Source organism: Papio anubis, chromosome 5 (assembly GCF_008728515.1).
Source record: "Papio anubis isolate 15944 chromosome 5, Panubis1.0, whole genome shotgun sequence".
In the NCBI taxonomy this organism is placed as follows: domain Eukaryota; kingdom Metazoa; phylum Chordata; class Mammalia; order Primates; family Cercopithecidae; genus Papio; species Papio anubis.
The window spans coordinates 128,377,275-128,390,215 of record NC_044980.1 but is presented as its reverse complement, the minus strand read 5'-3'; the positions used below and the strand labels follow the sequence as shown (position 1 = coordinate 128,390,215).

At 40.3% G+C, this 12,941-nt stretch overlaps 1 protein-coding gene across 3 annotated transcripts in view; it reads right to left on the bottom strand.

Moving 5' to 3' along the window:
* SLC25A48 (solute carrier family 25 member 48) overlaps nucleotides 1-11,360 on the bottom strand; it is a 251,674-nt gene extending 240,314 nt beyond the window's left edge. For 2 of the 3 annotated variants that reach the window (XM_031666471.1, XM_017959887.3), the window contains exon 1: nucleotides 6,928-11,360. The gene's annotated coding sequence lies outside the window, so the exon portion shown is untranslated. Of the gene's footprint in view, nucleotides 1-6,788 lie in introns of all 3 variants that reach the window. The other variant, XM_031666470.1, reaches the window with a different exon arrangement.
* Between the last annotated feature and the right edge of the window lie 1,581 nt (nucleotides 11,361-12,941).

Below are 12,941 nucleotides of genomic sequence, written 5' to 3'. Positions count from 1 at the left end.
AAATACCTGAGACTGGGTAATTTATAAAGAAAAGAGGTATAATTGGCTCACAGTTCTTCAGGCTGCACAGGAAGCATGGTTTGGGAGGTCTCAGGAAACTTACAATCGTGGCAAAGGGTAAAGAGAAAGCAGGCACGTCTTACATGGCTGGAGCAGGAGGAAAAGACAGGGGGAGGTGCTACACACTTTTAAACAACCAGATCTTATGAGAACTCACTATCACGAGAACAGAAAGGGTGAAATCCGCTCCCATGTTCCAATCACCTCACACCAGGCCCTCCTCCAACACTGAGGATTGCAATTTGACATGAGATTTGGGAAGGGGCACGAATCCAAACCATATCAACCGTGATCAAGTGGGATTTATCCCAGGGATTTAAGGATAATTCAATATATAAAATCAAACATGTGATAAATCACATCAACAGAATAAAAGGGGAAAAAACATATGATCATTTTCAATAGGTGAAGGAAAAGAATCTAATAAAATTCATCATCCCTTCATGGATAAAACTCTCAACAAATTAAGCATTTGAAGGAACATAACTCAACATAATAAAGGTCATATATGACAAACCCACAGCTAACAGCATACTGAATTGGGGGAAGGACAAGGATGCCTATTTTTGCCACTCCTATTCCACACAGTCCTGGTAGTCCTAGCTAGAGCAACCAGGCAAGAGAAAGAGATAAAAGACATCCAAACTGGAAAGGACAAACTCAAATTGTCTTTGTTTGCATATAATATGATATTATGTCTACAAAAGACTCACCAAAAACTCTTAAGTCTGATAAATTCAGTAATGTTGTAGAGTAACAAATCAATATACAAAAATCAGTAGTGTTTCAAGGAACTAGCTAAGAAAGAAATCAAGAAGACAATCCTATTTTCAATAGCTACAAAAAATAAAATACCTACAAATAAAATTAACCAAAGAGGTAAAAGATCTCCACAAGGAAAACTACAAAACACTGGTGAAAGAAATTGAAGAGGACACAACAAATGGAAAGACATCCCAGGCTCATGAATTAGAAGAATTAATATTATTATGACTATTCTGCCAAAAGCAATCTACAGATTCAATGCAATCACCATCAAAATAACAACGTCATTTTTCACATAAATAGAAAAAAAATCCTAAAATTCATATGGAATCATAAAAGAGCCTGAATAGCCAAAGAATTCTGGAACAAAAGAAACAAAGCTGGAGGCATCACACCACCTAACTTCAAAATATATTACAAGGCTATAGTAACCAAAATAGCATGGTATTGGTATAAAAACAGACACATAGACCAATAGAACAGAACTGAGACTCCAAAAATAAACCCATGTATTCATAGTCAACTGACTTTCAACAAAGGTGCCAAGGGCATACAACTGGGGAAAGGATACCTTCCTCAGTAAATGGTGCTGGGAAGAGTGGATATCCATAGATCCATAGACTGAATATCCAGAAGACTGAAAGTGGACCCCTCTCTCACAATATACAAAAATCAACTCAAGATTAAGTAAAGACTTAAACATAGACCCAAAACTATAAAACTGCTAGAAGAAAACATAGGGAAAATATTTCAGGACCTTGGTCCTAGGCAAAGATTTTATAGCTAAGACCTCAAAAGCACAGGCAACAAAAACAGAAATAGACAAATGAAATTATAATAAGCTTAAAAGCTTCTGCACAGGAAACAACCAACAGAGTTAACAGGCAATCTGTTAAAATGGGAAAAAATATTTGCAAAGTATTCATCCAATAAAGGACTAATGTCTAGAATATATAAGAAACTCAAACAACTCAGCATTAAAAAACAAGCAAATGAAAAAATATTTTCTTTAAAAAGTGGGCAAAGGACTTAAATAGACATCTCTCAAAAAAATACAAATAGACAACAGATATATGAAAAAATGATCAGCATCACTAATCACCAGGGAAACACAAGTCAAAACCACAATGAGATACGATCTTAGACCAGTTAGAATGGCTATCATTAAGAAGACAAAAAATAACAGATGCTGGTGAGGATATGGAGAAAAGGGTACTCATACACTGTTGGTAGGAACATAAATTAATTAGTACAGACACTATAGAAAGCAGTATGAAGATTTCTCAAAAAACTAAAAATAAAACTTCCATATGATTCAGCAATCCAACTACTGGATATTCATCCAAAGGAAAAGAAATCAGTATATCAAAGGGATATACATACTCACGTGTTTATTGCAGCACTATTCATAAACACCAAGATATAGAATCAATCTAAGGTCCATCAATGGACAAATGCATAAATAAATTGTGGTATACTAGACCACATATGCATAAACCACAAATGCATGAAGAAGATGGAATACTATTCAGCTATACAAAGGAATGAAATCCTGTAAGTTGCAGCAACATGTGTGGAACTGGGGGTCATCATGTTAAGTGAAATAAGGCAGACACAGAAAGACAAATTTCACATTGTTTTACTCATATGTGGGAGCTAAATACATTGATCTCCTGGAAATAGAGAGTAAAATGATAGATACCAGAGACTGGGAAGGGTGTGTACGTGGCAGGGCAGGGGTGGAGAGATGAAAAGAGGTGGGTCAATGGGGACAGACGATACAGATAGATAGAAGTTTTAAGTTCTAATATTCAGTAGCAAAGTTAAGAACAATAAATTGTATGGTTCAAAGTAACTGGAAGAGAGAACTTGAAATGTTCTCAACATACAGAAATGATAAATCCTCAAGGTGATAGATACCCCAACAACTGATTTGATCATTAGACATTCTATGCATTCAACAAAGTATGACAAGTACCCCATAAATATGTAAAATAGTAGGTATCAATTAGAAAATATGCAGTCTTCCAATTCATAAACATGGTATTCTTTTTCACCAATTCAAATAATCTTTAATGACTTTCAGCAATGTTTTGTAATTTTTAAAATTTGTCCAACTTATTTTTTTTTCTGCTTATTTTAGGTATTTTCTATGTTAGACAATTAAAATGAAATATTTTGTATTACAGCATTTTCCAAGTGGCTAATATTGATACATAGGAAAGCCACAGCATATAAAGCATTCATGTTGCCTGGGCACCTTAATGAACTCTCTTATTAATGCTAATAATATTTCTATCAATGTTCTTAAGTTTTCTTGGAAGGTAACTACATAATTTTTAAATAATTATAATTTTGTTTCTTTTCAACAGCTGTGTCTTTTGTTGGGTTCCACACCTTATTGCATGAAATCATATTAAGTGGTAGAGGTTGGAATAAGGGTCAACATTCTTATCATATTGTTGCTTTTAATAGGAATATCTCTATTCTTTCCCTATTTTCTACAATGTTGCTTGTTAGTATAGACAAGTGGGGTTGTTTGTTTGCTCGTGGTTTTTTTGAGACAGAGTCTCACTCTGTTACCCAGGTTGGAGTGCAGAGGTGCAATCTCGGCTCACTGCAACCTCCACGTCCCAGGTGCAAACGATTCTTGTGCCTCAGTCTCCCTAGTAGCTGGGATTACGGGTGCATGCCACCACATCCAGTTAATTTTTTTTTTCTTTTTTGTTTTCTTTTCTTTTTTTTTTTTTTTAGACGGAGTCTCGCTCTGTCGCCCAGGCTGGAGTGCAGTGGTGCGATCTCGGCTCGCTGCAAGCTCTGCCTCCCAGGTTCACGCCATTCTCCTGCCTCAGCCTCCCGAGTAGCTGGGACAGGTGCCTGCCACCACGCCTGGCTAATTTTGTTATTGTATTTTTAGTAGAAACAAGTTTTCACCATGTTGATCAGGCTGGTCTTGAACTCCTGGCCTCAAGCGATCTGCCCACCTCAGTCTCCCAAAGTGCTGGGATTACAGGCACAAGTCACCACACCCTGGTCTGACAAGTGTTCTTTTTCATATTAAGAAAACATTCTTTGCACTATAGCACTTACAATTTTTTTTTTATTATTATACTTTAAGCTCTAGGGTACATGTGCACAATGTGCAGGTTTGTTACATATGTATACATGTGCCATGTTGGTGTGCTGCACCCATTAACTCGTCATTTACATTAGGTATATCTCCTAATGCTATCCTTCCCGCTTCCCCCCTCCCCACAATAGGCCCAGGTGTGTGATGTTCCCCTTCCTGTGCTTTAAAGTTCATATGGAACCAAAAAAGACTCCGCATTGCCAAGACAATCCTAAGACAAAAGAACAAAGCTGGAGGCATCACGCTACCTGACTTCAAACTATACTACAAGGCTACAGTGACCAAAACAGCATGGTACTGGTACCAAAACAGAGATCTAGACCAATGGAACACAACAGAGCCCTCAGAAATAATACCACACATATACAGCCATCTGATCTTTGACAAATCTGACAAAAACAAGAAATGGGGAAAGGATTCCCTATTTAATAAATGGTGCTGGGAAAATTGGCTAGCCATAAGTAGAAAGCTGAAATTGGATCCTTTCCTTACTCCTTATACGAAAATTAATGCATGATGGATTAGAGACTTAAATGTTAGACCTAAAACCATAAAAATCCTAGAAGAAAACCTAGGTAATACCATTCAGGACATAGGCATGGGCAAGGACTTCATGTCTAAAACACCAAAAGCAATGGCAACAAAAGCCAAAATTGACAAATGGGATCTAATTAAACTAAAGAGCTTCTGCACAGCAAAAGAAACTACCATCAGAGTGAACAGGCAACCTACAGAATGGGAGAAAATTTTTGCAATCTACTAAAAATTAGACAAAGGGCTAATATCCAGAACCTACAAAGAACTCAAACAAATTTACGAGAAAAAACAAACCCCATCAAAAAGTGGGTAAAGGATATGAACAGACACTTCTCAAAAGAAGACATTCATATAGCCAACAGACACATGAAAAGATGCTCATCATCACTCACCATCAGAGAAATGCAAATCAAAACCACAATGAGATACCATCTCACACCAGTTAGAATGGCAATCATTAAAAACTCAGGAAACAACAGGTGCTGGAGAGGATGTGGAGAAATAGGAACACTTTTACACTGTTGGTGGGACTGTAAACTAGTTCAACCATTGTGGAAAACAGTGTGGCGATTTCTCAAGGATCTAGAACTAGAAATACCATTTGACCCAACCATCCCATTACTGGGTATATACACAAAGGATTATAAGTCATGCTGCTATAAAGACACATGCACACGTATGTTTATCACGGCACTATTCACAATAGCAAAGACTTGGAATCAACCCAAATGTCCATCAGTGACAGACTGGATTAAGAAAATGTGGCATATATACACCATGGAATACTATGCAGCCATAAAAAAGGATGAGTTCGTGTCCTTTGTAGGGACATGGATGCAGCTGGAAACCATCATTCTCAGCATACTATCACAAGGACAGAAAACCAAACACCACATGTTCTCACTCATAGGTGGGAATTGAACAATGAGATCACTTGAGCATTTACAATTTTTAGCCATTTCTGATTTTAAAACATCTTTCTAAAATTTGTTGCTTGGCTTCTGTCTTCTTTAAACAGATTTAGAACATAATTTACATCGAAGATTCAGAATCATTGATTGTACAACTTTTACTGTAATGTTTCCAGACACATGGAACGCTCCCACCTTTATCAATCCATCCCCCAACACTATGTTTTTTGAAATTGAGTTTCTGCGCTTATATGTCTTTTCTATGCTACTAGGCTGTCATGTCTTGCTAATGTCAAAGTATCTGCTTATTCCTCTACCTTCTAAATTTTTGTAGACATATAAATTAGAACATTCTACTCATTAAAGTTACGTATAAAGTAAGAATAAGCTCTGAGAAAGCAATTTCTATATGAGTAAGATTAAAGTCTTATTATATGGTAAACCTTGGGTGATTTTACCTGTTCACTAAACTTTTTCTTTTGTTCAGTGGTTGTCAGCTCTGTTATGGAGAGGAGAGGATTCCAAGTACTGAAGCATTAGGCAGGAAAGTAAACATAATCATGCTTTCAGAAGTTCAACAACAGAAAGGGAGTAAACCAGACAGTAAAACAGAAGATTAAATTAACCTCAACACCTCATTCCACTATAATTCAATTGGCTTTCTATAAACTTAATAGAAGTTTTCATCCTAATATCTGATGAAATTATTGCTGTTGATGTCTTAACTACCCTGGAAAGGACATGGAAAGGGAAAAATAAATAACCTCTCAGGGCAAGTAAATATTTGTGATACATGTTCCACATATTAAAGTACTGATACTACATGTGGCATGAGGCTCTGTCGTAGGAGCCCTAGGGGTTAATCCTGCAAAAAAAATCACATGTGCACATAAGTAATTATATTAAAAGTCAGCACATGTGTGAGGGTTAGGGCTGTGATTTTTCAAGTCCAAATAAACACATTTACTGAGTTTAGGCAGAAGTACAAGAGAGGGGAAATTGGCACCCCTGTCACGTGTAGTGAGAAGAAAGGCCACAGAAATATGTCTGTGCATGTGTGGATGGATGCCTGGGGTCATCGTGCCCCCCTTTCCTGGGCTCTCCATGCTGAAGCTGGCCCCAGGCACTGTTCAGTTCCAGATCTGGCTTGTTTTCCTGGCACCTGGAAAATTCCACACACACCCACACTCCCATAAACCTGTCTTTCTTTTGCTACCAAATGGCCTACAAACATTTACTTTAAATAAGTATACATATTTTTATAAAAGTGAGCTTATTCTAAAGTAGTATACGCACATGGTTTAAAAAAATCAAACGGTAAAAATACATACGCAACTAAAAGTGAGTCTTTTTTTTTACCATAGGCCCCAAGACTCCCTTCTTACCTATAACCATCAATTTCTGGTATATCCTCCTAGAGATATCTGCAAATATACAAGCATATATGAATGTATACACATACTCTTTTTATACAGATGATAGTAAGTTATGCAGCTTGTTCTGCACTTTGCTTTTTCCACTTACCTATCTTAGACATGGGTTAATCTGTAACCCAGTGCTCTCAGGTTACTTCCCATGATCCTTGTAAGGAAGATTTGTAAACCACCTGCCAGAGATGTCAATGGAACTCATTCTGCATCCTTCTGTCTGGATCACGGTTCTGCAACTCTGCACAGCTGTCTGGTTATGTTCAGGTCTCCATATAAAGGTCACCCTCGTAGATGAGGCTTCTCCAATCACCTTGTCTGAACACTACCCCCTTCCCTCACTCAGGCACCTGTATGTATCTCAGAACCTGTATGTTTTCTTCATACTATTTAAAGTGGGATCTAACTATTTTATTTGCCAGTTTATTTAGTGGTTCACCATTAATCTCTTCTCATGAAACAGCAGCTCCATGAGGGCCAAGGCTGTGATTGTCTCAGACACTTGTATTCCTGGCACCCTCCACATGCTGCCACATGACAGGTGCTCAGTGTACACTCAGCGAGTAAATAAAGTAACCTTGTGACTTCGCACAGCTCCTTAACCTCCTGAGTGAGGGATAGATGAGGTGATATGACATCACTGGGGTAAAAATTAATCCCAATTTACAGATGGAAAAACAAGTTTGGGGAAGAAGCACAACTAGCCCAAAGCCACAGAGTGGGTCAGGGGTGAGTCAAACTTATAACTCAGACACTGGGACTCCAAGACCCATGCCTCTCCCACCTCCAGGAAATACCAAGTCGTGACAATTGAAGCTCAGCATCCAAAGTGCCAGCTGTTATTTTCAAATAGGAGCCCAACATGGCAGATATCCATAGATAAAGGGCCAAGACACCCTCATGCTCTTTCCTCCAACTAAGATCTAAAGTTATGTCCCAGGTCACCCCAAGAAGCAGCAAGTCCAGCAAAGGACACACACTATCCCTCTCACATTTTGACAGATGTCAGGGGCCTCAGGCACCAGGGACAATTCACTAATTTCCTCTCACTCTAGCTTGGCCAGCCTTGGGAGAAGAGGGAGGGTGGGGACAGAAGAAGGCACCCTCCATTTCCTGCTCAGCCTACCCACTTCCATCACTCATCGTGTTGGCCACGGTGCAGCAATCTCATCGAGTTACTGCACCTCCAGGCACCACTGACCTGCATGCTCCAGCATGTACACTGTAACTGTAGAGCCATGGCTGGAAGCGGGAGAAGACAGGTGCAGCCCCACATAGAAATCTGCCCTTCCTCCAAGGGACCCAGTTTTCTGGGACCACCTCATTGGCTGGCTCATCTGGAGACACTCTAGATTAACTGCAGAGTCATCCCTTATGGAGAGAAAAGGACAGCAGCTGCTCACTTCTAACTTGAGCTACACATACTCAAGCACTGATCTCAGGCTGTTGCTGGTCCCGTTCTGACCACCATCATTTGATGAACCTAAAACATGGCAGAACTCGTGCCACTGAGACAGAGGTTAGTGTTCTGCTTAGTTCATGTTCTCTATAGGAAGAAAACCATATGATTTCTCCTCCAAATCAAGACAGTCTTGACCATAAAAGGGATCAGTCTTAATACTTTTGCCAGGAGTTTGGGCATGAATCAGGATTGTCTGGGCAAACCAGGTGTATGTCACTCTAACTAAGGCAACAAGTGTGCTGGTCCTAACAGCTGTGAACACATCTCTGAGCTTGGACCATTTGTCAAAAGACTCACTCAAGTACATTTCTTCCACTGCTTTGCATTTATTTAAAAATTCACACACATGTTCACATCTGTATAATATTCTTAAGAACTATGAAAACAAATATAGTCTCCACGTTAAGAATGAAGACACAGAGGCAGAATAATGTAAGGAGACTTGCCTCAGATCCCACAGAAGTTAGTGGCAGAAGTGGAACTACAACTGAAATCTCCTGACTTCAGCCCCATAAATAAGCCAATTCTACCTCCTACTTCAACTGTTGGTGAGTGCTGATTTACATACCTACCAAAGTAAAAATGGGCCCCTGTTGAAGTCACCAAGATGAACTTCCACTAGGAACTAACAAATCACTATTTGCTAAGAAATCCTGAGCTAAATAAATTTCTCTCTTTTTCCCTAATACAATTTCTAGTGGGCTTAACTTATTTCATATAGAAGCAGGAAAACATATACACTCAGAGATGTGTGCATGCTCTTCTTGTAAAGGTAATCACCAACAGAACATGCACCCTACACTTTTCTGATTGAAGCACATCTCATTCTAGAGTGAAGTTTGGGAGGATCTCTCCTTCTAGAGGTAAGAATCAGGACTGTCTTCCTCACTGTTATATCTCACCTCTTAACACAGCATCTGACACAAGCAGGTGCTGAAATTCCATAAGTAGGTAGATGAAGGATGAACGCGTGCACACATGGATAGATGTATGCATGGGCACATGCATGCATGCATGGAAATGAGTTGGTCTCCTTTGATTGGAGATCAGCTGTATTTACAGATCTATTTGGAACTTGATAAGTAGGTCATCATTAAATTCAACCTTTGATGTCTGCAATTTTCGCCATTGATAATTCAAGGCCAGCAGTGAAAGAACATATGGGAAGGAAACGGGCTGGAGAAGCTTCTAACCCAAACCAGTAAATACGGTGAATTCAGAAACCTGTGCTTCTCAAAGGCCGCGCCTTTGGAAGGGCAGCCATGGGGCATGAGAAGGAAGAGGAAATGTGTTAACTCAGTGGACACTAAGAAGTCCTGGGGCCTAGGCCAAGTCCCCTGGGTAAGAGTTCTTGAGGGTCAGATGAGTCCAGGAGCAGTCAAAGCAGGACACATGGTAAAGAAGGGGAGAACGCAGGGAACAGAAGAGAATTACAGGTTTTGCCAGCAAGGAATTCTAATTCATTGCCATGGTGGTAATTTTAGTCATTTTATCGTTCCTCTGAACTATAAAAGCAAATCAAATACATGTTCAAAGCAGCTTCACTGGGCCTGGAAAACCTCTTATTTATGATTGGGGAGATTTGTTCAGAGACCACAGACACAAAGACACCTCAAGTAGTGATGCTATTTTTCCAAGGATCTCTCTTGCTGACAAGTTTCACTAGCCCTGGAAGAAAGCACAGTGCCAGAGATGACAATGAATCCTGGGTATTTCAGAGACAAAAGAGCTGGGGGCTAGTTCAGGGTCTGCCACTCATTAGACAGGGACCTGTAGCCAAGCCACTTACCTTCTCCAGTCTTGGTTTCTCACCTGTGAAACAGACCCAACAATGCTGCTGGCTTACAGGGCTGCAGCAAGGATGAAAAGAGGCTGCCATAGATACGGTACAGTGACCTTGTGACCTGGTGGTGCTCTGCAGATGGATAGTGGAGTTATTTGTCCACTTAGAGGATTAAACATGTGATATAATTTATCAGCAGATCAATGCTTCTCAAATATTTAAAATAAAATGTTGAAAAAGTCAGATTTTTCAACTATTATCATTTCTGGGGTCTCAAATTAACTTCAAGTTTGACCCAAGTTAACATATTCCCCTATCTTGTCAAGATAGCCTTACAACCCAGACCACCTCCCTGACAATGCAGACATTTTATGTGGAAGAAAAAGGTAAGCCTGGAAGAGCAGGAGCCAGTCCAAATAACTGGGTCTCTGTCCAGAAGCAGGCCCAGGCCTGATTTAGTTTCATGTCAATGCAAATCCAGTCTCAGCATTTTTTAGCCAGTTCACCTTTGCTGAAAGGCCAGATTATTTTTCTTTCCCCTAGGGCTGAAATAGTTCTCCTAGTCCTCTGTAGTGGCATTGCTTAGGAAAGAATCTAGCCCATTTGCGGTATTCAAATATGCATTTCTTGAGCTGAATCTTAAATTGGAAAATAATAGGTAACATGTAAAAGGCTGGCTTCAACCAGCAAGCTTCTCTTTGACAATACCTTTCCAAGCCAGAAGTCCATCTCCCCAAAAACTTGTAATTTCTATGACACCATAGATATTTCTCTGCTCATGTCTGGTACTGTGATAAATAAACATTTTCCCAGGATCCAAGACAGTGCAGAAATATTTCACCCAGTCAGAGACTTTACAATGGTACTAAACTTAGGACAATCTCCAAGTTCACTACCACTTCCAAAGATACGTGTTTCAGAATGGCCAAACTCCCAGCAAGAAAGTCAGGCAGTGGTAGAGGTAGTGAAGAAGATGTTAAATGTTCTCATTTCTGAAAAACGAGTACCTAAGGTAAACTAAATCAAGAGTGTCCACTGTTTCTATGGATACCTGCAGCATTTCTGCAGGAGCTGGAGACAACCCAGGAGAAATGAGACCCTGGAAAAGGTAGTCCACACCCAGAGGTTCTCCCCAGGCATCCTCACTGCGGACGAGGCAGTCAAACAGGCATGGCACAAACCCTGCCGACCACATCCTCACACTCAGAAGATGCAAAGCCTTTGGATGTTTCCAGACAGGACCTCCCAGCCTTACAGAGGAATACTGTACTCATCATTTAGAACCAATCTCATAACAGGAATAGGGGTTGGAGGCTGGCATGAAAAAGAAGTTTTTGTTTTGTATTTTTAAAATTATAAAGTAATTCTTGCTCCTTGTAGAAAATAAAGAATGTTATAAAGAAATAAAAATTATCCAAAATTCCATAACATAGATAGCCATTATTAAAAATTGTATAAATGCATACATATAAAGAAAATTAGAAGCATAATGTATACAGTTTTGCAGCTCACGGTTTATACCCAAAATTACTTAAAAGCATTTTTCAATGACATTCAATGTTTATATTTCATGAACACCCACATAGCACTTACTCTGCACCAGAAACTGTTTTAAGTGCTTCATAAGCACATAACTCCCCACAGCAGGCCTATGAGATGAGCGTTACTATTACCCACTTACAGGTGGAAAACTGAGGGACCACAGGGCAAGCAAGTAGCAGAGCCGGAGCTCACGCCTGGCTGTCTGACCCCAAAGACCATGCTCTTGACCACCATGCTGGGCTGCTGCTGTGGACTGTGGACACCTGACCTTTTATGACTCTGTAATATTCTAGTTTGGTCTCCTGTGATTGAGGCAATGCTGAATTTAAGACCTCAAAGTCCCCTCTAGTCCAAGTCCCTCTAGCTCTCTGAGTTGCTCTTGTAAAATTGTAGGAAAAAGGTTCTTCCCAAACATTAGTTATCTCAACTGTTAACTACAAGGTTGGGGTGGGACCCACTGAAACAGACTATTCATAGGGAACCAGAGGCAAAAACTGCCAAAGAAATACCCATCAAAAGAGCAAGGAGCCATTGGCTACAGGTGTTCTGACCCCTGGCCTCCCCATCCCTCAGTGCCCCAGGACTGGTCAGTTCTCCACTTACTCGCTCAGGAAAGGCTCAATTTATCTGCACTTAATTTCTCATTAATAAAATGGGGCATTTATACCTGCCTGACAGGATGTCTGTAAGGATTAAGGAGACAGAGAGATGCCTATCAAGCACCTGGCCCAGGTGGCCCAGGGCTGAGTAAAGTACAGACTGCTTTTTGTTGGTTTTTGGTTTTCATTTACTTGTTCATGCAGTTAATTATCTAACTGTGCCTCATCCATAAGGATGGAAAGGACAGAGTCTGGAGTCAGACAGGCTGGGGTTGACATGAGCTTTCTCAAAGCTTGCTAAATCTGTTTTCTCATCTGCACAGAGCGCATAATAATGGAACCCACCACGCAGGGTTACTGTGAGGATTAAATGAGACAATTCATGTCAAAGAACTTAGCACCCAGCAAGGGCTCAATAAGTCAAGGCTGTTTTATTTCTTTGCTCATTTTCCACACCGTCTGCTTTCCCCTGTACTCATGTCACTGGCCTGGGAAGGGGGCAGGGGAAATACCAACAAGGCCTGATCCTGGTAGAGGTTAGAGACCTCATTCCCCTCCACTTCTCCCTCCCACTTCACAGTGGAGGTGACAGAAGGTGCCCGATCATGGTCACAGAGCCTTGTAGGGACAGTGAGGCCTCTTCCAGCACTCCAGAGAACCATGACCATGTCATTGCTAAAGGAGCACCTTCTCCTTTCAACAAGTAAGTCTGGGGAGCTGTGTCC